The sequence below is a fragment of the Nomascus leucogenys genome, chromosome 4 (assembly GCF_006542625.1).
Source record: "Nomascus leucogenys isolate Asia chromosome 4, Asia_NLE_v1, whole genome shotgun sequence".
NCBI classification, from domain to species: Eukaryota; Metazoa; Chordata; class Mammalia; order Primates; family Hylobatidae; genus Nomascus; species Nomascus leucogenys.
The window spans coordinates 29,019,505-29,046,324 of NC_044384.1; the positions used below are offsets into that span (position 1 = coordinate 29,019,505).

At 46.8% G+C, this 26,820-nt stretch overlaps 1 protein-coding gene across 3 annotated transcripts in view; it reads right to left on the minus strand.

Annotated features, from left to right (window-relative positions):
- MAPK4 (mitogen-activated protein kinase 4) overlaps positions 1-26,820 on the minus strand; it is a 166,582-nt gene that overhangs the window by 35,620 nt on the left and 104,142 nt on the right. The window lies entirely within an intron of this gene.

Genomic DNA, 26,820 nt, shown 5'->3' on the forward strand with positions numbered 1-26,820 from the left:
TTCCCACATTAAGAATAAATTATTTGGGTTAATATTCTGGGTGTGCCAGAATGACATCTGTCACTCATTCAGTAAGTATTAATTACTCACAGCTGGGGAGATACAGCCATGAGCCCACCGTAAATAGCTTAACATAGGGCTCCAGTGGATGGAGAAGATACTAGAGAAAATAAACATGCTTTCTTAGTGGAGTTCATCTGGGAGTTTGCCATTCATCTCTCAGCAGGACTTTCAGAGAACAGAACACTAGCCAGGGGACTTTTGAGGTGAGGGGGACGTGTTTGGCCCATGGGACAGGGATTGTAAAGGGCAGTAATGGCCCTGGGTGGCCTGAGGAGCCCATGTGCATGAGGAGGGAGGATGGAGGCTGAGAGTCATCTGGGGCTGTCCTCAGGGAATCTGTGTCCAGCAAGATTGTGGCATCCTTGGGGGAGGTCATTCTGATGGCCAAATTTTTCAGAGAGCAGCAGATTTACCCCAGTATGCACACAGCCCAAGACTTTCTTTGGATTTTAGTCATTTTGGATAGAAATGTTCTCAGAATCGGACTTTTTCGATTTTCCCCATCCCAAGTCTCTTTTAGATAAATACTGAATGCTTCTCACCGAATCAGAGGCAGGAAGCCACAGCCCTGTGCATAAGCCTTCTCTGTATCCCACAGCAGCTCCTGCAGCCCTCCTGTGGCCCTGGGGCAGAACCCTGGGGATCCAAGGAACAGGGTTTGAAAATGTGTGTGGAAAGATTTATTTAACCCCTTAAAAGATCCTAAGGGGTTAAATAGATAGTGCAGGCTAGGCACGGTGGCTCACACCTGTAATCCCAGCACTTTGGGAGGCTGAGATGGGTGGATCACTTGAGGCCAGGAGTTTGAAACCAGCCTGGCCAACATGGTGAAACCCTGTCTCTACTAAAAAATACAAAAAGTAACCTGGCATGGTGGCGCAATTAGGAAAATGCATTCAGCCTCAAGTCAGAAGTCCTGGAGTCAGGCCCAGATCTACCACTCACTCGTTTCATAAGCCCAGCAAGTCTCTTAACCACTCTAGGCCTTAGTTTTTCCTCTCTATAGAATAATACACACCCTTCCTATACCACAGGATTACCACGGGAATCCAATGGTAAGCAAACACGTGGAAACAAACCCACGGAAAGCACATGCACACTTGAAAGCACCACTCCACCCAGAGGCTACTATCATTCACACAACTGGCTGCTTAAAATTGATGATAATTTAATATCCTTTTACAGGGTCAAGAGTCAAACACCAGTTATGATTTGGGTCATCACACAGTGCAGCACTCAGAAGTGGAAGGGCGGAAGAAACCCCTCTAAAGAGCCAGAGGGCTGTGACTGTTGGTGAATTCTCAGTCTGTCTTTATATTTTTTTCTGTCTCCTTACTTGTCAGACTGTCAGCTGTCACTGCTTTCTGCCCGGTGTGCCTGTCGAGTCCCTAGTTTGCTGCTCATTGTCCACTGTGGATTTGACAACCACATGATGAAGTTTATTACAATTGTGTATAAAGTGAGGGCACACAGGCACAGGTAAAATGTATTCACTTTGTGTGTGGACTGTGCACTTTTTTTTTTTGAGATGGAGTCTCGCTCTGTTGCCCAGGCTGGAGTGCAGTGGCATTATCGTGGCTCACTGCAACCTCCGCCTCCCGGGTTCAAGTGATTCTCTTGCCTCAGCCTCCTGAGTAGCTGGGATTACAGGCATGTGCCACCATCCCAGGCTACTTTTTGTATTTTTTAGTAGAGACAGGGTTTCACCATGTTGGCCAGGCTGGTTTCAAACTCCTGGCCTCAAGTGATCCACCCATCTCAGCCTCCCAAAGTGCTGGCATTACAGGCGCGAGCCACCGTGCCTAGCCTGCACTATCTATTTAACCCCTTAGGATCTTTTAAACTACTGCCTTGCCGGTGGTTCAGATGGATGCCCCTGCAAAATGGAGGAGCTGCTGTCCTTACCCATGAGTTCAAAACCCGGACTCTACTGGGAAGCCAGTCACCATCCCTAACTCGGTGCTCTCCTGCCTGGGGACCCTGTAAAAGGAAACGATCAAAGCTGGAGCTGATGGAAACAGGTGTCATTATTCCAAATTCTCCAACCCCAGCTTCTAGCCTGCTTTGGCCTTCTGTTTTCTTTCCTCCCACAAGCCCCTATCTCTGTCCCACCAAGTAATAAGAGCTGCAAACAGCTCATATTTATTGAGGCCCCTCTCCCTGCCCAGCACTATGCTAAGCACTTCGCATTCTTTATCTCATTTAGTCCTTAGAACAACCCTGTAAAATCAACACTGTTGTTTCCTTTTTATAGGTCAGAAAACTGAGCTTAGAGATGGATACATAGCTTGCCTAAGGTCACATAACTCTTAAGGAACAGAACTAGGGCTTGTCCCTGCTACTGTCCAGCATTATTTCCCCTGGGCTCTCAACAGTGAATCTGAGGCCCTGCTCGATCCTGAATGTCAAAATTCTGTCCTATGAAGAGTGCAGTGGCCTGCACCAGAGATCTCATATGCATCATTTGGTCCATGGAGAATGAGGGCCAATTCCCTCCAGAGGGCGGAGAGAGGCCCTGCATGGAGCCTCTGGGTGAGAATGTCCAGGACCTGGGCTACAGGCTGACAACAGGGAAGCAGTGTGGCTTCTGGAGCAACAGCAGAGGGTTGTTCAAAAACCACTGCCTCTACCTGCTAGCTGATGCCTGAAGATTCTTTTACCTGGAAAGGGATTCAACTTCCCCTTTCATAATCCAAAACAAAACTTAAAATGTAGACATTCTAAGCTATGTGACCCTGGGTTACATTCATACTAAAGTGTAAAGGCTGGCCCCAGCTCCCTTTTTAAGATCTATCAAAGAGTTTTGAAAGAAGGTGGGTGTGAGGGGGGATGGGAAAGGAGATGGGGGTAACCAAAGTGTGGATCTGAGTGCTAAGGTGGGGAAGGGGTAGAGAGATGGGAGACTGGGAGATTACAAGAAAAGACTCTGCTGTCTCTGCAGTTTTGGCTAAAACCAGTCCTGGCTGCAGATACTTTTATTCTCTTGACAAACTATTGGAGCTGCTCCCTTGACAAAGGTGCACTGGGGCCAGAGCCTGCTGAAAATCTTTAGGCAAAACCTGAAAATGATAAGCTGTTTTGCAAAGGAATTCTCCAGGCTAAATGTCTCTTTTCCATATGCCCTGACTTGAGAATGATTGGTTCTGGAAAACTGCCTCAACTTGGATGTCGCATGGGCATTTAAATGACCACATGTATGTGTGTAGGAACTGTATCGACACAGACTAGGTACACACAATATGCCCCAGGATTTGTTCGGTTGAATGGCACGGGTCTTCATGATCTTTATGTTTTCTTATCAAAAAGCAAAACATGTCAAATTTCAACTGAGCATGAATCCTTCCTTTGTGCCCCCAGTTAAGATAGACTCTTGTTCCTTCCCACCTCTTTGGTACCTGCCCTTCCCAGGGCACACTATGCCTTCCTGGTCAGTCCATATTTGGAGGTTTCATTTTGCCATCTAGCAAGGCAGATTTGTATTTTTTAATTGCAAAAGTAGTACAGGTTCATTTAAAAATTTCAATAATTAAAGAAGTACACTTCAGAGTGAATGTCATTCCTCAATTCTCAAGCTACTCCCCACCTCCATTCCCTAAGAGGAATGACAAGTAGGTTTAATTCCCGTCTTTCCTTCCCTCTCTCCACATACAAACACATAGACTTTCTTTTTCCAAAATTGAAATGGTCCTATTGTACTTTACTGGAACGTGCTTTTTCTCCTTCATCTATTACAGATGACTTCTCATATTGGTGTTAAAAGAGCTTTTTAAATGGTTGCACAGGACAGAATCCCTTTGTCATTTAAAATCTGTTCAAAGCTCTTTACGTTTTTGTTCTGAATGTCTTGCTCTTCATATGAGTTGGGTTCTCTAAAACATTTCAGCCAGTGCTAACTCATGGTATTGAGCTATTAGTAGTAAGATGCTCTTCTGAGAAAGAAATTGGTATGGTTTGGATTTAAACTCACACCTGGATCTGAAAGAGTAGGCGTGGGAGTAGGTTAGAAATATAAAAGCTCAACCTGAACGTATCACATTAAAATACAGAGTGCAGCTACCATTTTCCTTTTCTACTATTTGTAAGGAAAAAGCCCTGGAAAGAAGCAAGGCCAGAGCTTCTGGCCAGGGAGGTCACTTCAATGACTTGCTGAGGCAGGTGAAGGGAGTCCTGCCACCTGGCAGGAGAGCCAGCCTGGGAGTGGCAAGCCTTTCTGGGGCTCTAGCTCAGGTGAGAGGGAAAAGCCAGCCCCTTCCCCAAACTCTTCCTGCCTATACTATCCAGATGGGAACCTGGAGTCCTGATATGAGACCTCTAGGACCCCTTTCTAATAAGGATGACCAGATTCTAGGACCCACAGTAGTAATTCCTAAGACACCATTTACAATAAGAGGTTGCACTAGCTCAATCTTCCTAAAATGTTGTTGTTTTTGTTATTAGATGTTACCTGGTGAATAGGCTTCATGTCAAATTTGGATAAATCTGAGATATAGTTAAACTGGTTTGTGAATTGCAGGACTTATCAGAGCCTTTATTAGCTTCTGTACTTGAGTCTTCAAGAAGAACAGCCCCCCCTTTTTAAAATTTTGTCAAGGTGGGGTCTCGCTCTGTTGCCCAGCCAAGGCTGGTCTTGAACTCCTGGGCTCAAGCGATTCTCTCAAAGTGCTGGGATTACAGGCGTGAGCTACCACACCTGGCTGGACAACCTCATTTTTAACCTAGAGGCCCTTGAAGGAAAAGTCAGCAAATATGTGCAATTTTGTTAACTTGAACATTCTATGACTTAGTCCTCAGTGCTGTTCTCTAAAACATCTATTCCCCCTGCCCGTCTCCTCAAAGGTGGAACACCAGTGCGTGAGGAATCAGCATTCCAGGAAGCAGGATAGCTTTTTTTTTTTTTTTTCAGATGGAGTTTCAAAACTCTTGTTGCCCAGGCTGGGGTGCAATGGCATGATCTCAGCTAATTGCAGTCTCCACCTCCTGGGTTCAAGCGATTTTCCTGCATCAGCCTCTCGAGTAGCTGGGATTACAGGTGTGCACCACCACACCTGGGATAATTTTTTATATTTTTAGTAGAGATGGGGTTTCACCATGTTGGCCAGGCTGGTCTCAAACTCCTGACTTCATGTGATCTGCCCGCCTCAGCCTCCCAAAGTGCTGGGATTACAGGCGTGAGCCACCGCACCCGGCCAGCAGGATAGCTTTATGCGAGGCTCTTTTGCTCTATGAGTCCTAGAAGGGATATGCACTGTCTTTTTTTTTTTTTAATTTCCATAAGTTTTTGGGGGAACAGGTCGTATTTGGTTATATGAGTAAGTCCTTTAGTGGTGATCTGTGAGGTTTTGGTGCACCCATCACCTAAGCAGTATAGACTGAACCCAATTTGTAGTCTTTTATCCCTCACCCGCCTCCCACCCTTTCCCCAGAGTCCCCGATGTCCATTGTATCATTCTTACGCCTTTGCATCCTCATAGCTTAGCGCCAACTTATGAGTGAGAACATACAATGTTTGGTTTTCCATTCCTGAGTTACTTCACTTAGAATAATAGTCTCCAGTTCCATCCAGGTTGGGATATGCACTGTCTTTCACTAGCAGAATTCATCCACAGATTCTCTGTCATCTTGAAATTCTGTGGGAAGCCTCTTTATTCTATTTGCCTTTCTTGAAGAGTCAGAAGCCAGGCAGGTACTTTCATGAGAGGTTAACTCAAGTCATGTTCCCCATTGGGGCCTCCACATGCCTTTTCTGACCTCAGCTCTTTAGAGATAGGCTTACTGCTGTTTGGTGCCCTGGGGAGGGGTCTGGAGACAGTCTAAAGCAGCTTTCGGGGCCGTCTGTGCCTGGAACACTCATCTGCAGAACTCAGCACCTCCAAACTCCATCTTTCTTCAGTTGCACTGGCTCCTGCCTCCCTGATCACCCCAGCCCAGCCTCGTCTCTTCAGAGAGCTTTTGCAATCTCCACTTCATCTCTGTAAGTCTTGCCAACCTGCTGCCTCCCCCACCAGACTGTAGCCTCTCAAGGGCAGGGACTCAGTCATTAGATGTCTATACCCCAGAGAAGTGCCAGCACCAAGCTGGGGATGGGGGCGAGGCAGCTGCCCATGATCACCTTTCAGCAGAATCCCTGACCTTGAGGGCAGGGAACGGGTTTAGTCATCTGTTCTCAGTGCCCAGCCTCATGCCTGGTCACTACTGACCTCGCTAAAGGTTAAACTAGGGCTTTCTCTTTTTTCCCTAGGACCCAGGAGACACCTGGAATTAGTCCCTGCCTCCAGTCCCTCCACTAAATCCCTCCAAATGGAGCAGCTGACGGCATTCTAGTGGCAACACAGGGCCCTCGAGACCACAGGCAAGCAGACACATGGCCCTGAAGGATTTCTGTGGGGCTTTGCTTGTCCTGCCCAAGTGTTTGCCCAGCAGACTGCTCTTCTCGAGGAGCCAGGCGAGGTCACAGGATCCACCGCAGAGTCTCGCTGGGAGTGGGCACTTCAGACTCGGGTGCTGATTCAGCTGGAATGGAAGCATCCATTTCCTAAGCAGGTACCTCCTGCAGGCGTGTACCAGGGAAAGAGCGAGGCAAGACCCTGGGAACTTGCTGGGTGGCACAAAGAGGTCAGGCTGGGCTTTACAGTGTTCCACAAAAACTCACAAACTGAGTGAGCTACTTTCGGATAACGTAATTGTTTTCAGCTGGGGACAATTTGGGCCCCCAAAGATATTTGGCAATGTCTAGAGGTATTTTTAGTTGTCATAACTTGAGGGGTGGAGCTACTGGCTTCTAGTAAGTAGAGGCCAAGGATGCTTCTAAATATCCTCCCATTGGCCAGGCATGGTGGCTCACGCCTGTAATCCCAACACTTTGGGAGGCCGAGGCGACAGGATCACTTGAGCCCAGGAGTTCAGGGCCAGCCTAGGCAACGCAGTGAGACCCTGTCTCTATAAAAAATAGAAAAAAAATTAGCCAGGCATGGTGACACATGATGTTTCCTTTTGGGATGATGAAAATTTTCTAAAATCGGTATGGCAAGAATGAACAACTCTGGGAATATACTAAAAGACAGTGAACTGTACAATTTAAATGGGCAAAAGGTGTATGAATTATATCAGAGTAAAGTTATTTTTATCTATGTTTATATATGTATGTGAATTATATATCATTAAAGCTGTTATATATGTATAGATGCATACATATATAAAACACACACACAATCCTTGGCCGTCTCCATCTGGGCTTTGTGGAAAACACTAGTGGCAGCGTGTAAGGCAGAGAATTTGCCAGGGACCTCAGATCCATCTGCTCTTGCCTCCTTGGTCTCACTGCTCAGAATCTGTGACCTCTGTCCAATCTCTGCTTTCTTCTCCTCCAGTCAGCCAGAGTTGAGCTGAAGGAGGCAAAACCCTTCTCCTGGATGGCCGTGAGTACCACAAGGGTAAATAACTGACATGGATTTCAGGAAAGTCTTACTTCACATAGCAGACGTGTTCACTGGGCTCACATTGGATGGAGGAAAATCTCGATCTGTTTAAAGGAAGCTACAGGAAGCCAGTTGGCAAGATGAGTGTTGTAATGTGAGCAAACATCCCTTAGCCATCCAGCAGGTATGAAGTTGTGTCGATTTAGTTTGCTTAAATAGGGAGCCACATCTGAGAAGAAAATCCACTGTTCAGAAAGGAAGCACCATTGTAAAGAATATCATGTGTACAAAGTTTTGGTGCTTTTTAGGAAGCAGTTTGGTGCTCTGACTAAATGAGGATTAGCAGAAAAGACTTTTTGTTTCAACTCCTGTTGCTGGAGATCTCTCCAAAGAGTTCCCATTCAATCTCCTGCCTGGGTACATAGCTGCCAGGGAACAGAATTTAATGTTTGATGACTGAGTGACTTCCTTAGCTTCCAGTCTTTCTGAATTTTAGTTCACTATGGTGCGAGGCTATAAGCAGAAGTGTGGAAAACTGGAGTTACATTTGGCAGCTTGGTCTGCAGAAGGTTCAGAAGATAAACTAATTTGAAGTTAAAAACCAAAGAGTAACACGACTCCTAACGAGGCTTATTTTTGTTTGGCTGTTCCTTGGTTTACTCCTGAAAGCCAAATCCAGTCTCCACCATCACCTCAGGTCAGTTACTTTTGGGGGGCATTTCTGGGGGGCTGGCTGATTTCTATGTCCTTACCTGGCTCTCCCATTGTGTGTCTGAGAACTGTGGTGCTCTGGCCCCTTGATATTTTGCTCTTTTCTGCATGCCACGATCATATCAGAACTCTCTGTGAAGGCAGCAGAATCAGTGCCACTGAGAAAACAGCATGCTCCAGAGAGCTGGGTATACCGAGTGTCAGTATCTGGTGCCACTCAAGAAGATGGCAGGCTTTACAACCTTGGATTCTCTTCCCAAACGGTCAGAAGGTGTGAAGTAAATAGCACTGGCCTCCCTTGAGAAGGCAGAGGATGCAGCTCATTCCAGTGTGAGGACTGGCTTGATCTCACAGAGCCTCACGTCTGGAATTTGGGGTCTTGGTCTCCAGATGAGTGGCAAGGGAAAATGCCAGGACAGGAGTCCTGCCTGGTTGGATAAGCAATCCCACGGCTGGCTTTATGCCATGCTGGTGCCTCCCACACATGCACTGCACATTCATTTCTCTATGCGTTCTTGTAGATGTCAGGAAAAGTCTCACTTGGTATACTAGGTGTGTCCATTGGGCCCCCATTGGATGAAGGAACGTTTCCCTCTGCTTAAAGTGCACAAACTTAAAGGGAACTGCAGGATCTTCTCCACAGCCATGGGTGGGATGCTGGCCATATTCTCTCTCATTGGACAGTGAGTGAGGAAGCCAAGACCCACTGGGCTTGGCAACTTGCTTGAGGTGGCCCAGCTAACACTCAGGAGGCAGGGCTGGAACCCAGGCCCCTGATGCCAGCCAACTGGCCTTTCTTCTACATTGCTTCTGTGCCTTTAGAAGAAAGTTTCTAGGTGGGGAATCCAAGGCACAGGCAGTAATGTTTGCTTCTGGTCACTTGGTGAGTTGGGAGCAGAATGGAGACTAGAAATCAGATCACCTGAATCTCAGGCCAAGGTTTTGTTCCCAAAGGAGCAATGGTTTTAATACTGTGTGTTTCTGGTGGGCATGGAACATCCTCCATGAGTGCTGTGAGCTAGGAGGCTCAGAGAGGAAACAGGAAAACAAGAAGGGGTGAGAAGAGAAGGAGATGGAGGACAGGCAGGTGAACAAAGCTGGGGCCCGGTGCCACCGAAACATGGAGACGTCTGCAGGGCACCTAACACACTGCTCCCTGCCCTCTGGCCTCATTCCCTATGCGTCTGCCTGGCGCCTACTTTTTCATCCTATTTAGGTTCATCCCAGTGCCTTTCCACTGATGCCTTCTTGAGAGTTCCCACGGCTATTCACCCAGGCCTGCCTTCACCTGTCTCCCTCGGTGGTTGGAGCAATCTGACCTCCCTCCCTTCCCACACAGCCTGCTCTTTGAGAGTGGCAGCTGCTATAATTAATGAATGGATCCAAGCCACAGCCCACTGTGATGGGGAGGCCAGGAGGTGTCTTTTCCTCATCTCCCGAAGGCAGAGCTCACCCAAGGGAGTGAAGGGGAATAAAAGCTGTTGTTTTTTTTTTTTTTTGAGTCAGGGGCTCGCTCTCTCACCCAGGCTGGAGTATAGTGGCTTGATCATGGCTCACCGTAGTCTCGAACTCATGGGCTCAGGTGATCCTCCTGCCTCAGCCTCCTGAGTAGCTGGGACTACAGGTACGCGCCACCATGCTCAGCTAATTTATTTTTTATTTTTAGAGAAGGGGTCTTGCTATGGTTCTGAGGCTGGTCTTGAACTCCTGGCCTCAAGCGATCCTCCTACCTCAGCCTCCCAAAGCGCTAGGATTATAGATATGAGTCGTCACGCCTGGTCAAAGCTCTTCTTAGTTGCAATAACAGAAGCCACTCAAATAAGTTTAAGCAAAAAAGGGGCTCCACCAGGTTATTTAATGGAATCAAGCCCCCAAAGGAGTGAAAACATTAGCCGGAAAGTGCTCTAGCAACAGGGCACCCCCCTCTCTCTACTCCGACTTCCCTTCTTTCCTTAGCACCCTCCATCTGAACAACACAACCTGGCTATCTCTGGCTCAGCAGGTCTCCGTGGTGCCATCTGGTCTGTTCTCAGACAGGAAGGACCACAAGGGACCACAAGGGTCTCTTCTCAGACCTGACCCACGTCCTGCTGGTCAGGAGTGGGAGCATGGATGGTGATCAGACGCCTTAAGGGGGACATCCAGAGAGAAGCGAGACAATCTAACCACTGTTAGTCTATGGCTGGACTCCAGCGCCATGCCACCCTACACCCAGCTCCATGCCACCCTACATCCAGCTGTGTTGCCAGTTTTCCTACAGCTCTGGGAGGGAGGAAACTTCTCTGGGGCTGAAAGAGCTGTGTGGGTAAATTCCAGGACTCTTAAAAATAATCTGGTCTATATAAGTTTTCCACTTAAATATAAACTCCATGAAGGCAGGAACCTTGTCTAGAGTCTTGTGTTTCAGCCTTGTATCTCCAACACCTAGACCACAGTTGGCATTCAAATATTTGTTAATTGAATAAACGTATTTATTTTAAAACAGCTTCATTGAGGTATAACTGAAATACAGTAACTACACATATTTAGTGTGCTATTTTGATAAGTTTACTCACACACACACACACACACATACACACACACACACACCATCACCAATAAAAATAATGAACATATTAGGTCAGGAGTGGTAGCTCAAGCTTGTAATCCCAGTACTTTGGGAGGGTGAGGCAGGCGGATCACTTGAGGTCAGAAGTTCAAGACCAGCCTGGTCAACATGGTGAGACCCCGTCTCTACTAAAAAAATATAAAAATTAGCTGGGCATGGTGGTGCTTGCCTGTAATCTCAGCTACTTGGGAGGCTGAGGCAGGAGAATCACTTGAACCCAGGAGGTGGAGATTGCAGTGAGCTGAGATCACGCCACTGCACTCCAGCCTGGGCAACAGAGCGAGATTCTGTCTCAAAAGAAAAAAAAAAAAGAACATATTCATCATCCTCAAAACATTCCTGATTCCTCTTTGTTATCCCTTTCCATCCCTAGGCAACCACTAATTTGTTTTCCATCACTGTAGATTAGTTTGCATTTTCTAGAATTTTACATAAATGGAACCACACAGAATTTACTTCATTTATTTCTGTCATCTTTCACTCAGCACAACTATCTTGAGATACATCTGTAGTGTTGTGAATGGTTTATTCCCTTTTATTGCCCAGTGGTGACTCCATTGTATGGAAAGATCAGTGTTTTCATTTGAATGTTGATGGACATTTGGGTAGCTTCTAGGTTTCGGTTATGGAAAAGCTGTGATGAACATTTGTATACAAGTCTTTCTGTGAACATATGCTTTCATTTCTCTTGGGTAAATACATAGAAGTGAAATGTCTGGATCATATGACAGATGTAAGTTTTACTTTTAAAGAAACCGCCAAATCATTTTCCAAAATGGTAATAACATTGATTTTCAAATATTAAATTAAATTTTCATTCCTGGGATAAAACACTCTTGGTCAATATGTATTATCCTTTTTATATATTGTTGGCTTCAATTTGCTAAAATTTTGTTTAGAATTTTTGCATCTATATTAATGGAAGATATTAATCTGTCACTTGCTTTTCTTATACAGGTTTTTGTCATGTTTTGCTATCACAATAAGGTTTAGAATGAGTTGGGAAGTATTCTCTTCAATTTTGGGGAGAGTTTGTAGAATTGGTATTATTTATTTCCTAAATAGTGGTAGAATTCACCTATGAAGCTATTTGGGCCTGGAGGGTATTTTTTTCTTTGTGGGAAGATTTTAAACTACATATACAATGCTTTTCATAGATATAACGATATTCAAATGATCTCTTTAAATTTTTTTCAAGATATAATTCACACATTGTAAAATTCACCATTTTAAAGTGTACTATTTAGTGGGTTTTGGTTTATTCACAAGGTAATACAATTATCACTACTATCTAATTCCAGAACATTTTCAACACCCTAACAAAAAACTCCATACCATTAGCAGTCATGCCCCATTTTCTCCCATTCCTCTGCCCTGGGCACCACTAATCTATTTTCTGTCTCTATGGGTTTGCCTATTCTGTACATTTCATATAAATGGAATCCTACAATATGTGGCCTTTGTGTGACTGGCTTCTTTCACTTAGGATAATGGTTTCAAGGTTCACCCATTATAGCCTGTATCAGCATTTTATTCCTTTCTAAGGCCTGAATAGTCAAAACAATCTTGAAAAACAACAAAGTTGGAGTATTCACACTTCCTGACTTCAAAACGGACTACAAACTGCACTAGTCAAGATAGCATAGTACTGGAATAAGAGAGATATATACAGCAACAAAAAATGGAGTCTAGAAATAACCCTTACATTTATAGTTAGTGATATTTGCAGATTCTAAGACAATTCAATGGGAAAAAATAGTGTTTTCAAGAGATGGTGCTGGGATCATTACCCACATGCAAAAGAATGAAGTTGGACCCCCTATCTCATACAATGTATAAAAATCAACTAAAAATGGATCAAAGACCTAAACTGAAGAGCTAAAACTACAAAACTTGAAGAAATCATAGGCATAAATCTTCATGACCTTGGATTAGGCAGTGGTTTCTTAGATATGATGCCACAAACAAAAGCAACAAAAGAAAAAGGACATAAACTAGATATCATCAAAATGAAAAACTTTTGTGCTTCAAAGGACATCAAGGAAGTGAAAAAGACAACCCCAAAGAACTTGAGTTGAAAATTTGGGTTGAAATTTTTTTTGCAATTATCCATCTAATAAGGGACTTACATTTGGAATATTTAAAAAACTTTTATAATTCAATAATTTTAAAAACCCAATTAAAAATGAACAAAGGGTCTAAATAGACAGTTCTCCAAAGAAGATACACTAATGGTCAATTAGCACATGAAAAGATGTGCAACATCATCAGCCATCAGGGAAATGCAAATCAAAACCACAATGAAACACCACTTCACATCCACTAGGATGGCTAAAATTAAAAAAAAAAAAGTGTTGGTGAGGATGTGGATAAATCGAATCCTTATACATTGCTGGTGGGAATGCAAAATAGTGTGGCCCCTTTGGAAAACAGTCTGGTAGCTCCTCAAGCAGTAGCACATGACGCAGTAATTCCGCTCCGAGGTATATACCCAACAGAAGTGAAAACATATCCACATAAAAACTTGTACCTGAATGTTCATGGCAGCTTTATCTTAAGAGCCAAAAAGTAGCAACAACCCAAATGTCCATCAGCTAATGAATGGACAAGCAAAATGTGACATATCCAAACAATGAAATAGTACTTGGCAATAAAAAGAAACGAAGTACTCATCATACCTGCTTCAATCACATGGATAAATCTTGAAAACATTATGCTGAGTGAAAGAAGTCACAAAGGACCACATGTTGTGTGACTCTACTTATGTGAAATATTCGGACTAGGCAAATCCATAGATACAGAAAGCTGACTAGTGGTTGTCTAAGGTTGGGTGATGAGGGACCTTGTGGGGACAGGTGATGCTGAAGGGGGATGAGATGATGTTTCTTTTGGGGGCAATGAAAATGTTCTAAAACTGATTCTGCTGATGGACATACGTTTCTGAATACATTAAAAGTCATTGAATTGTAGACTTTAAATGGGTGAATTGTATGGTATGTTAATTATATCTCAATAACGTTTTTAAAAAGAGTTTAGGCCAGGCGCGGTGGCTCACACCTGTAATCCTGGTACTCTGGAAGGCTGAGGTGGGGGGATTACCTGAGGTCAGGAGTTCAAGACCAGCCTGGCCAACATGGTGAAACCCTGTCTCTACCAAAAATACAAAAATCAGCTGGGCGTGATGGTGGGCGCCTGTAATCCCAGCTACTTGGGAGGCTGAGGCAGGAGAACTGCTTGAATCCGGGAAGCGGAGGTTGCAGTGAGCCGAGATTGCGCCACTGTACTCCAGCCTGGGTGACAAGAGCAAAACTCTGTCTCAAAAAAAAAAAAAAAAAAAAAAAAAAGAGTTTAAAAGCAAATATAAAAGCACTGTTCTACTGAAAGGAATACTCTGGGTAGTGGCCTTTTCCTAACTCGCTGCGTGTGGCGTGGTGAGCGCTGGGTCCCTCAGTGGGAATCTATGTTGCTAGTTAGCAGGCCTTGGGCTTCAGCGAGTCTCCAGTGAGGAGACACAGGAGAGGAGGACAGCGTAAGAGCACTAGGAGAGGCCAGCGGGAGGGACACAGGAAGGAGGGCAGGGAGAAGGCTTTCCTGTCCTGGCCCCATCTCTGCTCACAGTGGGGCCAGGGCAGGGAGGAGGCTTTCCTGTCCTGGCCCCATCTCTGCTCACAGTGGGGCCCAGGGAGGTCACAGAACTGCTTTGTTCTCCAAGCTTCCACCTGGGCAAAGCGGAAGCCAGCGCCTCCATGCCATGATTCCTCCCTCTTCTCATCACAGAGGGTACCAGGAAAGTTCCCAAATTCTGGAACAGAGCCTGATTGCATCAGCTGCTGTTCCAGGTTCCTGGAGGCAGATCTGGTCCCAGCTCTGTCTCTCATTAGCAGTGGGGCCTTAGATGAGCTTTTCAACCCTAGGGGCTCCCTTGTCCTCATCTATCAAAGGAGGATAATAATTAACCTGACTCGCTTCTCTCAGAGGGTTGGTATGAAAATCCAGAGTTATGGGTGGGAAAGAACTCCCCAGGGTACATTATTGTGAATTGTAGGAAATATTTCTGGGTAGACTTGAGGGTATTGATCTTCCAGCTACAGAAGCCATTGGCTGATCACTCCTTCCCTAGCTTCCGACCCGTAGCATTTGCAAATTGGTTAGAGTCAGGCTTAGAAGGGCAGCTGAGGACAAGAAAATGTGGCTAAGACAAAAGACCTGCACAGAAGCACACCCATGACTCAGTCCTCCTGGCCTTGGGCTCCACCGAGCCCAGCGCATGGGCTACTGAAAACCACCTTCACACACAGTGATGCCTCAGTCCTGTGAAACCAGGCCAGGCAGGCCATTCTGTGCTCCCGGGCTTGCTCTCCTTCATGAGGAACTCAGATTCCAATTCCACAATAAAAGGCATAGGGATCGACAATGGGGAAAATTCGACCCCAAGAAGACCTCAGGTGAGTCCTGAGGATCGCAACGGCTTTATTAAGCTTACTGCTGGAGTTTTCATGGTTACTACAGATGGTAGTATTTGTATGCAGAAGACGCTGCAAAAAAAATCTTCATGACCATAACCTTGAGTCTCCCATATCCCACAAAACCTGCTGGCTGTGTCATCTGAAAGCCAAAGGTGGGGCCGCCATGCCACAAAAGGGAGGGCAAGGAATGGCTCCCCCTTTCCTGCTGCCTTCACCCAGAAAACAAGGGGATCCTGCCAGGTGCATGATGGACAGCAGAGGGCAAATGTGATATCTTGGAAGAGAAGGAAACAAGAATAAGAGTGCGGGGGCAGCTGTGGGACCAAGGCCTGTTCATTTTATATATTTTTGGGAATTATTGAAAAAGGGAGGAAAAAAAAGCTGTATTCTTCCCAAAGTGACTGTGCCAGGGCAGGCCTCTCAGTTGCTGCTCTGAGTGCCTGGACGGGGAAGTCTCTGGTGGACCCTTGAGTGAGCACCTCTGAGAAGACAGGGCCTGCTCTCCAGTCTGTGCAGGGTGGAGGGGTGATGGCGGCTCCCAGACAGTATCCACTCTGATTGGTCACTGCCGATGTCTGTTCAGATTGGTTGGTCCCAAAGCTTACCAGTTGTTAAATATCTTGAATATCACCTGTAGTGTATAACCTCAGTACTAGAGGCAGGCTTTGGCCAAATTGCAAATGTGTCAACATTTAAGGGGGCTCTGTATTCTGGTCTCCTTCTGAGTTCAACTCCCTTCCCCCAGCCCAGTGCTTCCTAATTAATCCATTTTGACAAATTCATTACAGTAAGAGTTTTCTGACTTGTTCCCATTCATCTTCACTCCCTTTATCGGTATCTTAAAAGAGAAGCTAATACATGGTCAACCATTCCAATACAATTTACTATCAGTGGTACAATTTTAGGTATCTGAGAACACAGAAACCTGAGTTATTATGAGGCGATGGAGCCAGCCTGAGGGAGGTTAAGTAACTTGCTTAGGCTCACATGGCACTAGTTAGTACCTGCCCACTCTACCTATGAGGAGGTTGTCCTATTTCCCAGGGGCATGGAACGCACCCTCACCCCACCAGCCTGTCCAGAAGTCTCCTCTTCCCAGAGGCTGCAGCCTGAGGCAGAGCAGCCACTCTGGGTGGGGAGGTAAGATTTATAGACCTGGGAGGTGCAGGGGCTCATGCCTATAATCCCAGCACTTTGGGAAGCAGAGGCAGGAGGATTGCTTGAGCTCAGGAGTCTGAGACCAGCCTGGCCAACATGGTGAAACCCTGTCTCTACTAAAAATACAAAAAAATGGGCTGGGCGTGGTGGCTCACACCTGTAATCCCAGCACTTTGGGAGGCCGAGGTTGGGGGATAACGAGGTCAAGAAATCAAGACCATCCTGGCCAACATGGTGAAACCCCGCCTCTACTAAAAATATAAAAATTAGCTGGGCAAGGTGGTGCACGCCTGTGGTCCCAGCTACTTGGGAGGCTGAGGCAGGAGAATAACTTGAACCCAGGAAGTGGAGGTTGCAGTGAGCCAAGATCGTGCCACTGCACTCCAGCCTGGCGACAGAGTGAAACTCTGTCTCAAAAAAATAAATACATAAAAAAAACCCAAAACCCCCCAAAACTAGCTGGGCATGGTGGCAGGCGCCTGTAGTCCCAGCTACTTGGGAGGCTGAGGCAGGAGAATCGCATGAACCCGGGAGGCGGAGGTTGCAGTGAGCCGAGACTGCACTATTGCACTCCAGTCTGGGCTACAAGAGCGAACCCCATCTCAAAAAAAGAAAAAAAAAATGGTCTGCCAAGAAGGAGGTCAATGAAAGGGCAGTCAGGATAGTGTGAGCTCTGGAAATTCACCTGAATGGCCATCAAAGCAGCTGAGCTCAGTGGCTGAGAGCACAGTCTCTGAGCTGCCACTGGGCTTTGCAGTCCAACTCTGCCATTGACCAGGCAGGTGACCCTGGACAAGTTACTCTCTATGCCTCAGTGTCTTCATCTAGACAATGGGGGCAACAACATCACCTATTAGGCTGTTATGAGGTTAGTAGGTTAACACCCATTAAGCACTTAGAAGACTGCCTGAATATTTTTGTATAGGGGGGTTTCTAGCCTGCCGAGATTTAGAAGGACATGGTAGATGACTTCAAATCCTTGAACGCTGCCCTGAGGAAAAGAATTTATGCCTGAAGACCATGCTCGATTCAATAGAAAGGCAGAGGTTTGGCTTGTTCATTAGCCAATTAGCATTGAATGAACTCATACGATGGGTCACATATTATGTTAGGTGCCAGGAATATAGAAATGAAAGAGATACATATGTTTTTTTAGGGGCCCTGCTGGGTCTGTCTGGGAAGAGGCATGTAAACAGATCGTCACAGTAATGTGGGGATAACGGCTTTGCACAGCCAGAGGAAGGCGTGATTAACTCTTCCCTGGGGAGCTGGGTGAAGCTTCACAGAGGTGGGACACTTAAGCAGGGTCTGCAGGGGTACATAGGAGTTTATGTGGGAGCAGAGGGAACAGTATGTGGGGCCAGAGCTGTCACTGGGTATGGTATTTTCCAGGGAATGGTGACAAGTCAGTTACAACATGAGGGAGTGGAGTGGCAGCGGATGAGGCGAGGATAAGGGCTGGTCTCTCCCAGCTCACAGATGTGTGAGACTGAAATAGAAGGTAACCACAAAAGGCAGGATCATCACAGCAATGCGATGCCCACCCCCCAAGCCTTCTATTTCTATACTACTGTCTTCTCAACAGGCTACCGCAGCAAAGCTAAATAAAGAAACCACATTTCAGGAGAAAACGGAAAAGGATTTGATTCAATTTTCTAATTATCCTTCTTCGATATAAACCAAAGAATATCTGCCTATAGAATAAGACAGTGTACTGTTCCTGAAATGTTTACAACTTGGGTGTACCCAAGTGGAGAGATTGGAGCAATGACTGAAGGTTGGGTCCTTTACACCAGGACTGAAAACACCCTCTGAGAGGGAGTGAGTTCTCTCACCAGCAAATCTCGGGTATAAAAGGAAGGAGGAGCTCATTATTCAACACTTATTCCCCGAGGCCCTCCCACTTCATTTCATTTAATAATATTCATTAATCAGCTGGAGCAAAAAAGATACGTTACATACAGGGGAACACTCCTATGAATGAAGACCAACTACTCTTTAGAAACAATAGGTAAGCTCCGCCTCCTGGGTTCACGCCATTCTCCTGCCTCAGCCTCCCGAGTAGCTGGGACTACAGGCGCCCACCACCATGCCTGGCTACATTTTTTGTATTTTTAGTAGAGACGGGGTTTCACCATGTTGGCCAGGATAGTCTCGAACTCCTGATCTCGTGATCTGCCCGCCTCGGCCTCCCAAAGTGCTGGGATTACAGGCATGAGCCACCGTGTCCGGCCAATTCAGCATTTTACACCCAGGGAAAATAAACTTTAAACATGAGAATAAAAAATATACTTTCTAGGTAAACAAAGGATTTGTCACCAGCAAGCCTGCACTGCATGAAACACTAGCTCCACTCCAGCATCCCTAGAGGGCTGCAGACTTCCTGCCTGTTGAATTCTTCAGGGGCTTTGGCACTTGCCACAGGAGGTGGCAGCTCTCGTGGTGAGGGGAGTACCAGGTGAGTGAGCAGGCTGGGCTTCCGAAGAGGGGGCTATTGGTCCCTTTGAGGCATTTACTTATTTTATTTATTTTTTTGAGGCAGAGTTTCACTCTTTCGCCTAGGCCGAAGTGAAGTGGTGCAATCTCGGCTCACGGCAACCTCCGCCTCCCAGGTTCAAGAGATTCTCCTCGCTCAGCCTCCCACGTAGCTGGGATTACAGGCATCTGCTGCCACACCAGGCTAATTTTTGTATTTTTAGTAAAGATGGGGTTTCACCATGTTGGCCAGGCTGGCCTTGAACTCCTGACATCAAATGATCCACCTGCCTCGGCCTCCCAAAGTGTTGGGATTACAGGCATGAGCCACTACGCCCAGCCCTTTGAGCCATTTAATCAACTGCTCACCCCTAGTGGACAGCCAGACCCACAGGCACTTTGGAAAGGGGGAACTTTGGTACGAGGGAAGTGGCACAGCGTGGCTGATGTGCACTGAGATATCTGGGCCAGTTGCTGAATAATGAAATACTGCAAGCTGACTGGTAAATAGCCACTACTCCAAGCCCCTGACTCCCTTGCTCCTCCCCTTGATCCAGCAATAAAGGGTGAACTGGTGGCAAGCAGGGTGCCTCTAGGACCCTGCTTCAGGACGCTGGCTGGCTTCCTTTCTGACTGGTCATCTCCCAGGCCAGGCTTGTGTTTAAAGATTTATAATATCACCCCAAGCTCAGTGGGGTTGCTTCCCGGAAGGGTGGCCTGGGTGTGGTGTTCTTCTGAGAGTGGGTAGAAGAGGACCCTGGAGGCCCAGGGACAGAGGGAAGAGCCTCTTCCTGGGGTCCTCTTCTGCCATGGGAAGGGGACAGGGAGGCACTGAATGCCAACACAATGAGCTTTCCAAGTCTGCCTGGGTGTTCAGGGACACCTGACTCTCAAGTACAGCCTCCATCCTAATCCCCTTGATCATATTTTTCCCTTTAAAAAAGGGATATTTCATAGCCTTTTAAATAAATCTTTTCAGCTCCACTGATTTGGAATAACATGCTTAGTGGCTTCAGAAGAAAGTGACCTTTCCTGCTAGCTGAGCCCTCAGAAAGTGCCCTTCCACAAGCTCATTTTCCCATGAAATCCAGCCTCCGTGGATGACTGGGTTCTGCTCCCAGCACCAGCCCTGTGGACCCCGTTCCTACTCTGGGGTCCTGGGAAAGTCCTTCCCCACTCCCTGCACCCTGTGGGTTGCCATCTGCACTGTGGAGACCTGAATATAAACACACAGACACTAAAAGGGCACTCTCTTGATCACTGGCAGAGACCCCATTTCAGTCACAGATTGAATATTTCTCCTCCTAGTTTCAGCTCGGAGAGAATTTGTGCTTTAGGAGAGCTTTCTGTGTGTTTTTCTCAGGCAGAGAGGGGGAGGTTATCTCAGCCTGAAAAGCCATCAAAGGAAGACAGAGTGCCCAGGAGAGGGAGGAAATGAAGTTGATCAACATGATTTTTTATTTATTTTTGAGTCAGGGTCTCACTCTGTGGCCCAGGGTGAAGTGCAACGGTACAATCGTAGCTCACTGCAGCCTTGAACTCTTGGGCTCAAGTGATCCTCCCATCTCAGCCTCCTGAGTGGCTGGGACTATAGGTGTACACCACTATACCTGACTAATTTTTTCTTATTTGTTGTAGACATGGGGGTCTCGCTATTGCCCAGGCTGGTCTCAAACTCCTTGCCTTAAGCAGTCCTCCTGCCTTGGCCTCCCAAAGCTCCGGGACTGTAGACATGAGCCACTGCATCTGGCCTCAGCATGATTAAACCCATGTAAACTCCGCCAACCAGAGCTCCCATGCAAAGCCACTGGAAGCTGGCTGCATGTGTTCGACATCATGTACCTCTTTTCCTCCTTTGGGACCTCAAATCGAACCACAAACTTAGCAAACTACAGTAATTTGCTGAGCCCTCAATCAGACATTCAATCTTGCTGAACTGTGAAACCAGTGTTTTTGCTTTTAAATGACATCTAGTGAAGTAGTTCACACCAGAATGAAAAGTCTATGTTTTCCAAAATTATTGTTTGTATCACCTAATTGTAAAAAACCAAACCTAAACAGAAACAGTCCTCCTATGGGTTTAGGTCCCTGGTGTGTATAGCTTTCCAGTAAACTCGTGCCATGGGGGAGCAGGCAGTTTCCAAGGTGATGCGAGTGAGGCCCTCCAAAGTCATCCTGCTTAAAACAATCCACATGACTCCCTGTCACAGCGCCTGAGATTCCCACCGTTAGCAGCCCTTCTAGTTAAGGCACCTGCTTCAGACACACCTGTGTTCTCTGGGAGGCATTCTTAGTCTCCTTCATTGTGCTGAAGTTTGAGAGCCACAGCTCCAAGCGTCAGCAAACACATCAGGAGCATCAGCTTTCTGTCCTGAGATAAGCGATCCCATTTCTTTGGGTCAATGGTTCTTAAAAGTTCGGGAGCATCAGAATCCCTTGGAGGCTTGTGAAAACACAGATTGCTGGGCCTCACCCTCAGGGCTGTTGTTTGAGATGGAAGCTGGGAATCTGTATCTCTAATAAGTTCCTAGGTGAAGCTGAGGCTGCTGGTGTGGGGCCTCACTTTGAGAACCACTATGCTAGTTGATTTTTTTTTTTGAGACGGAGTCTCACTCTGTTGCCCAGACTGGAGTGCAGTGGTGTGATCTTGGCTCACTGCAACCTCCACCTCCCAAGTTCAAGTGATTCTCCTACCTCAGCCTCCTCAGTAGCTGGAACTACAGGCACACACCACCACGCCTGGCTAATTTTTATATTTTTAGTAGAGACAGGGTTTCGCCATGTTGGCCAGGCTGGTCTCAAACTCCTAACCTCAAGTGATCTGCCCGCCTCGGCTTCCCAGAGTGCTGGGATTACAGGCATGAGCCACCACACCCAGCCTGCTAGTTAATTTTTAAGGCATCCTAATGAGATATGGAGGCAAAGCATGGAAGCAGTCTGATCGTGAATGAAGAAAGAAGACAGAGGGCTATGAAGCAGAAAGGCTCAAAGGCAGGCCAGCCCCGCGGGAAACAGACTTGCTTGAATGATCCACCAAAACACAAGAGCCTTTGCCCAAATTCTGATGGGTCCCTTCCTCTTCCTTTCCTTCTTGGGTATTTTCTGCTTATTGCCACTTTGAAAGGCGGATATGTGAAAGACAAGCGCCATGTGGCTTATGAAAGAATAGGCAATGAGTGATTTTTTTTTTTTTTTGAGATGGAGTCTCACTCTGTAGCCCAGGCTGGAGTGCAGTGGCATGATCTCGGCTCACTGCAAGCTCTGCCTCCCAGGTTCACGCCATTCTCCTGCCTCAGCCTCCCGAGTAGCTGGGACTACAGGCGCCCGCCAGCACGCCCGGCTAATTTTTTGTATTTTTAGTAGAGATGGGGTTTCACCATGTTAGCCAGGATGGTCTCGATCTCCTGACCTCGTGATCCATCTGCCTCGGCCTCCCAAAAGTGCTGGGATTACAGGCGTGAGCCACTGCGCCCGGCTGCAATGAGTGATTTTAGGGCAGTCTGTCAGAAGCAAATAGAACTTGTTACGATTATCCCTTAGAGAGATAGAATGAGGAATGGATATGCTATAAATTCTGCCAGGGATTAGAATTAAAGTAACTTGTATTATACCATACCCACCTAATTTTAGAAGTACTGCTGTAAGAATGATAGACCCGGCAATGGGGCCTCTATATGTGCCTTTGGCAGTCAGAGGTGTGAGCCGTAGAGGGCTAGCTTTACTATAAATGCCATGATGCACGCTGGTCATAGAAGGTTACTGGATCAGGACTTTGACAGTTCTTGAATGTTGTAGTGGAGATGAGCAGGTTTAGTGAGCCCAGGGTAAAATAAGTGCTACAAGCAAGGGTAGTGGGTGGTCCCCCGGCAGCCCCAGTGAGTACTCTATGGTAGGAGGAGAGGTGGCCCTTCCTGGAGCGACGCACTCTCACCGTGATTCAAGCTGTCATCGTGCTCCTCAGGACCTCTGCACACCCTTGAGGTGGTTCCTGACCCTTCTTAAGCCTTATACAGTGCTCAGTGAAGTCTTAATGACATTTTTTTTTCTCTTTTGAGATCGTCTACTTCCTAATAGGATAAATTCAGAGGAAAGCACGCTCCAATCCTTCAGCCACCTCTTCTCAACACAAACAACGAAGAACTCAAATTAGCGGGCCTGCAGAGGAGGCAGTAGAAAGGGCTTGTCACAGGACCACGGGCTGAGAAGCCACCCTCAGGTGGGATTGCAAGACTCACCCCAAGGCCACTGGGTCAGGAGTGGGGTCCATATCTCAGTGAAGGGGAAACTGACAGCTGGTGTCTGCCTGGCATTGCCGTGGCATCTCTTTGGGCAAAGTTTGGTTAGTGATTTAGCCCTGCGTACATCTGAATGCACTTTGACAGCCACGCTTTTTCATTTGACTCTAACAGGAATCCTATGAAATAAGCAGAATGGCCTGACTCTCCTGATTTGGCAGAAAAGACAATTGGGAAATGAAGCTCTGAGAAAACAGCGGACATGGAGTCAAAACCCAGGCTCAGCCGCTCATTGCGTGACCTTGAGCGAGGCTCCTTCCCTTCCAGTTTTGTCATCTGTGAAAGGCCAGGGATGGACAACATGGGTGTGAGGTCTTTTTACAGATCTATTCTAGGGATAAACTACATGAGCAAAAGGACTTGCCCAAGGTCATACAGTTGGCGAGTTTAGCGAGAATAACACAGAGGCAGTGTTTTCCAGACTGCCCCTGTTGAAAGGGAACATCCTCCATTGCCATCCAGACCATCTCCCCAAGTGTGGGCTGCAGGAGCCTCTACATGGCCCCTAGACCTTGCAAAGACCAAGACCCCCAGGGGTGCTGCAGTAGGGGGGCACACACCCAGCATGCATCCTGACTGCAACTTGAAACCTCAATGTGGCCAGTTGCTCATTAGAGAAGAGAAGGCCATTTCCTTTGGTATCTCCTTCACTAAATGAACCTAATGGGCATGTGCCCAGTGTCAGGCCCTGCACTAGAGGAGGGGATGTGGAAGCAAATGAGACATACTGTCTACCCACGAGAAAGATGAGAGGCATGAGGACCAGGCTGCTGCATACTGCTGGGTGGGCGAATAAGAATTCATCCATGTGCCAAGAGGGTGGTGCGCCCCCCACTCCCTGCGGACAGATGCTCCTGTGCTCAGGACCTTTCTGGACTATACCCTGTATACCTTTTCACCTGGCCGTTTATTTGTATCCTTGAAAATGTCCGTCATAATAAATGTAAGGAAGTGTTACATGAACCTAACCCTAATCCTTACAGTAAATGTAAATAGGTGTTTCGCTGAGTTCTGTGAGCTCCTCTAGCAAATTAATTAAACTCAAAGAGGGGATCATGGGAACCCAAACTTGAAGCTAGTCCATCAGAAGTTCCGGAGGCACAGACTTATTAATATGACTGGTGGGAAGGAGGGGGCAGTCTTGTGTCCCTCAACATGTGGGATCTGACGCTATCTCCAGGTAAATAGTGTTGGAATTGAATTGGGGGACACCCAGCTGGTGTCCACTGAAGAACTGGTTGCTAGCTTGCTGGTGGGGAGAAATCCCCACGGTTTTGAGGTCAGAGAAGCCTTCTGGGTATGTCGTTGTGGTATGAGAGCAGAGGAAAAATGTTCTGAGAGTTTTTCCAAACAATGCTCCAGTTGGATCACTAAGCCTATCGCTGGCCCTGGGCTGTCTCAGCCAGGGAAAAGGGGCGTTTTTCTGTGACCCACACAAAGGCACTCGCTGCAGCCCAGGTGAGCATGGTCTTCTTCAAAGGGAGTGGAGATCCATAAAACTTTAGAAGGGATTAAGTTTCGAGAAGTTTGTGTGTAGACAGCATCCTCCAAGCACACTGGAGAGAGCAGATGCATGTCCCAGATGTACACATCTGACCACAACCAACCTACTGTCTGGAAGAAGTATGTGCTCTTTTTCTGAGAGTCAACACTTCCAACCACACAGAATCAATGAACCCAACAGATCCCTTTCTGCAATGTGCTAGTAGATGACTATTCTTCCATCTGTTCAATACAGTCAACAAAATCGATTGAGGGCCATGTCTTAGGTACAGTGATCAGAATCCATGGAGGGGAACCATAAAGAGGGAGAGACAGCTTTCAAGGGGCCAAGGGACTCTCAGCTTGGGAGAGTACAAAGAGACAGACTCAAATACTCCTAGGACAGAGCAGAGAGTGATGAATGTTAGAAGATGCCCATGATGGGATGGGGAAAGTGCCATAGGAATTCAGAGAAAGGAATGATTAATTCCAACCCAGAATCCGGAAAGACTTCATGAAGGAGACAGCGCTCAGAGAGACCTTCCACCAGGACAGGAAGAGGCCTCAGTCCCTGTGTCCTTTGGCCATATCAGCTGTGTAAGCTTGAGAAAGCCGTTTCTCTCTATTTTAAAATGAACCATTTGCCCTAAGCGCTTCACAGCATTATGGGGATTAAACGAGAACTGATTTAAATGCACATTGGATAAATAAAAGCACCAAATATAAAGCCTTTCATCATCACTGTGGGAAGAGAGGGCAGAAAGCTAAAAGCAGAAAGTGTATGAGGGAGGAGGTGGGGTAGGGGTGGGTGGCATCTGCCGAACACGGGGGTGCAGGGATGATGTGAGTGCCTACTGGGCTCGTAACTGCCTCCAGTGATTTCTTTAACCTCCCACAGCGAATTTTATTAAGGAGAACCCGATAAGAGCAAGTCAGAACATTGAAATTCCTCTGCATTGGGGAAATGAAAGTCTCAACCAGGGAAGTGGCTTCCAGTCCCAAGTGACAGGATAACACTGAGCCCAGCCCTCAGGGTTGCTGAGGGGATCGTGTGAGCCTGGTCTCTCCAGCTCCCAGCACTGAGCTTGGGTTTGGCTCAGCAAATACCAATTAAATGAATGGATGCAGTCCTAACTGCTTTCCAAGGAATTTTACATTCATGGACCATTTTGATTCTTAACCATAAGCCAGAGGAGCAGATAGAGCACAATTATTATCCCTGTCAAAGAGGGGAAACTGAGGCTCCCAGGGGGTAAGTGACTACGTCCAAGCTAGCACTGTTAGAAGGAACCTGGACCTCTGACTCCTCCTAAAGGGTCCTTTGCTCACACCATGTCACCCCCAAAGAATTATTACGATAGCCAGTTTACGCCACAATAAGCCATCTTCCTGGACCTTCCTAAAGCCCTACTATGTGCTGTCTTAAGCTCTTTCTTTGTTGCAGCTCACTTAATCAGGTCCTTTCATCATATGATACTCAAATGTACCGGTTTATTCCAATTCAGAAGGTAGTTTTTGTGCATCCCACATATAAAAGTCTTGCGGATTTTCTAGGTCTTTTACCAAGTAAGAACAGATTTGGATTAAAACCTTTGGTTTGGTGGTTTGGAGTCATTGCTCCTTAGAAGAAAGAGAAAAAAAGAAGCAGTTCAGGGTATTAGAAAGAGATACAAGGGCACTGTTTCTCCCTGCCTCCCCCGGCCCCAGCCCATGGACATTCCTTCCTACAGAGTTGGCTGTCAGTTTTGACAGATGGCTTGGCTGCAGGAATGGGGCAGAGGGCAGGCTCATGGTTAAGGTCACTAAGTAATTTGTGGCACCAAGGAGCCAGAGCCAGCTAGGCTGATTTGGGGTCTGAAACCTGGGCTGGAGCCCAAGTTCCAGCCAGGGAGGGTAGGACGGGGAGCCCTGCTCCCTGCCCCCTGTGACGCCCTCCACTGAAGCTGTAGAAGGCAGATCAGTGCCCTTCTATGTGGGGGTGCTAAAGGAGGGCAGAGGAATGGGGCTCAGGGAGACAGCCAAAGCACGTTCAAGGTCAAAACCACCCTCCCCTTTCATGACCCACCCCAGCCCCTTGGATGATAACAGACTACTGCACACCTACTCCCAAGGAGATGTTTTATTCTAATAACATTTTTTGTAGCATC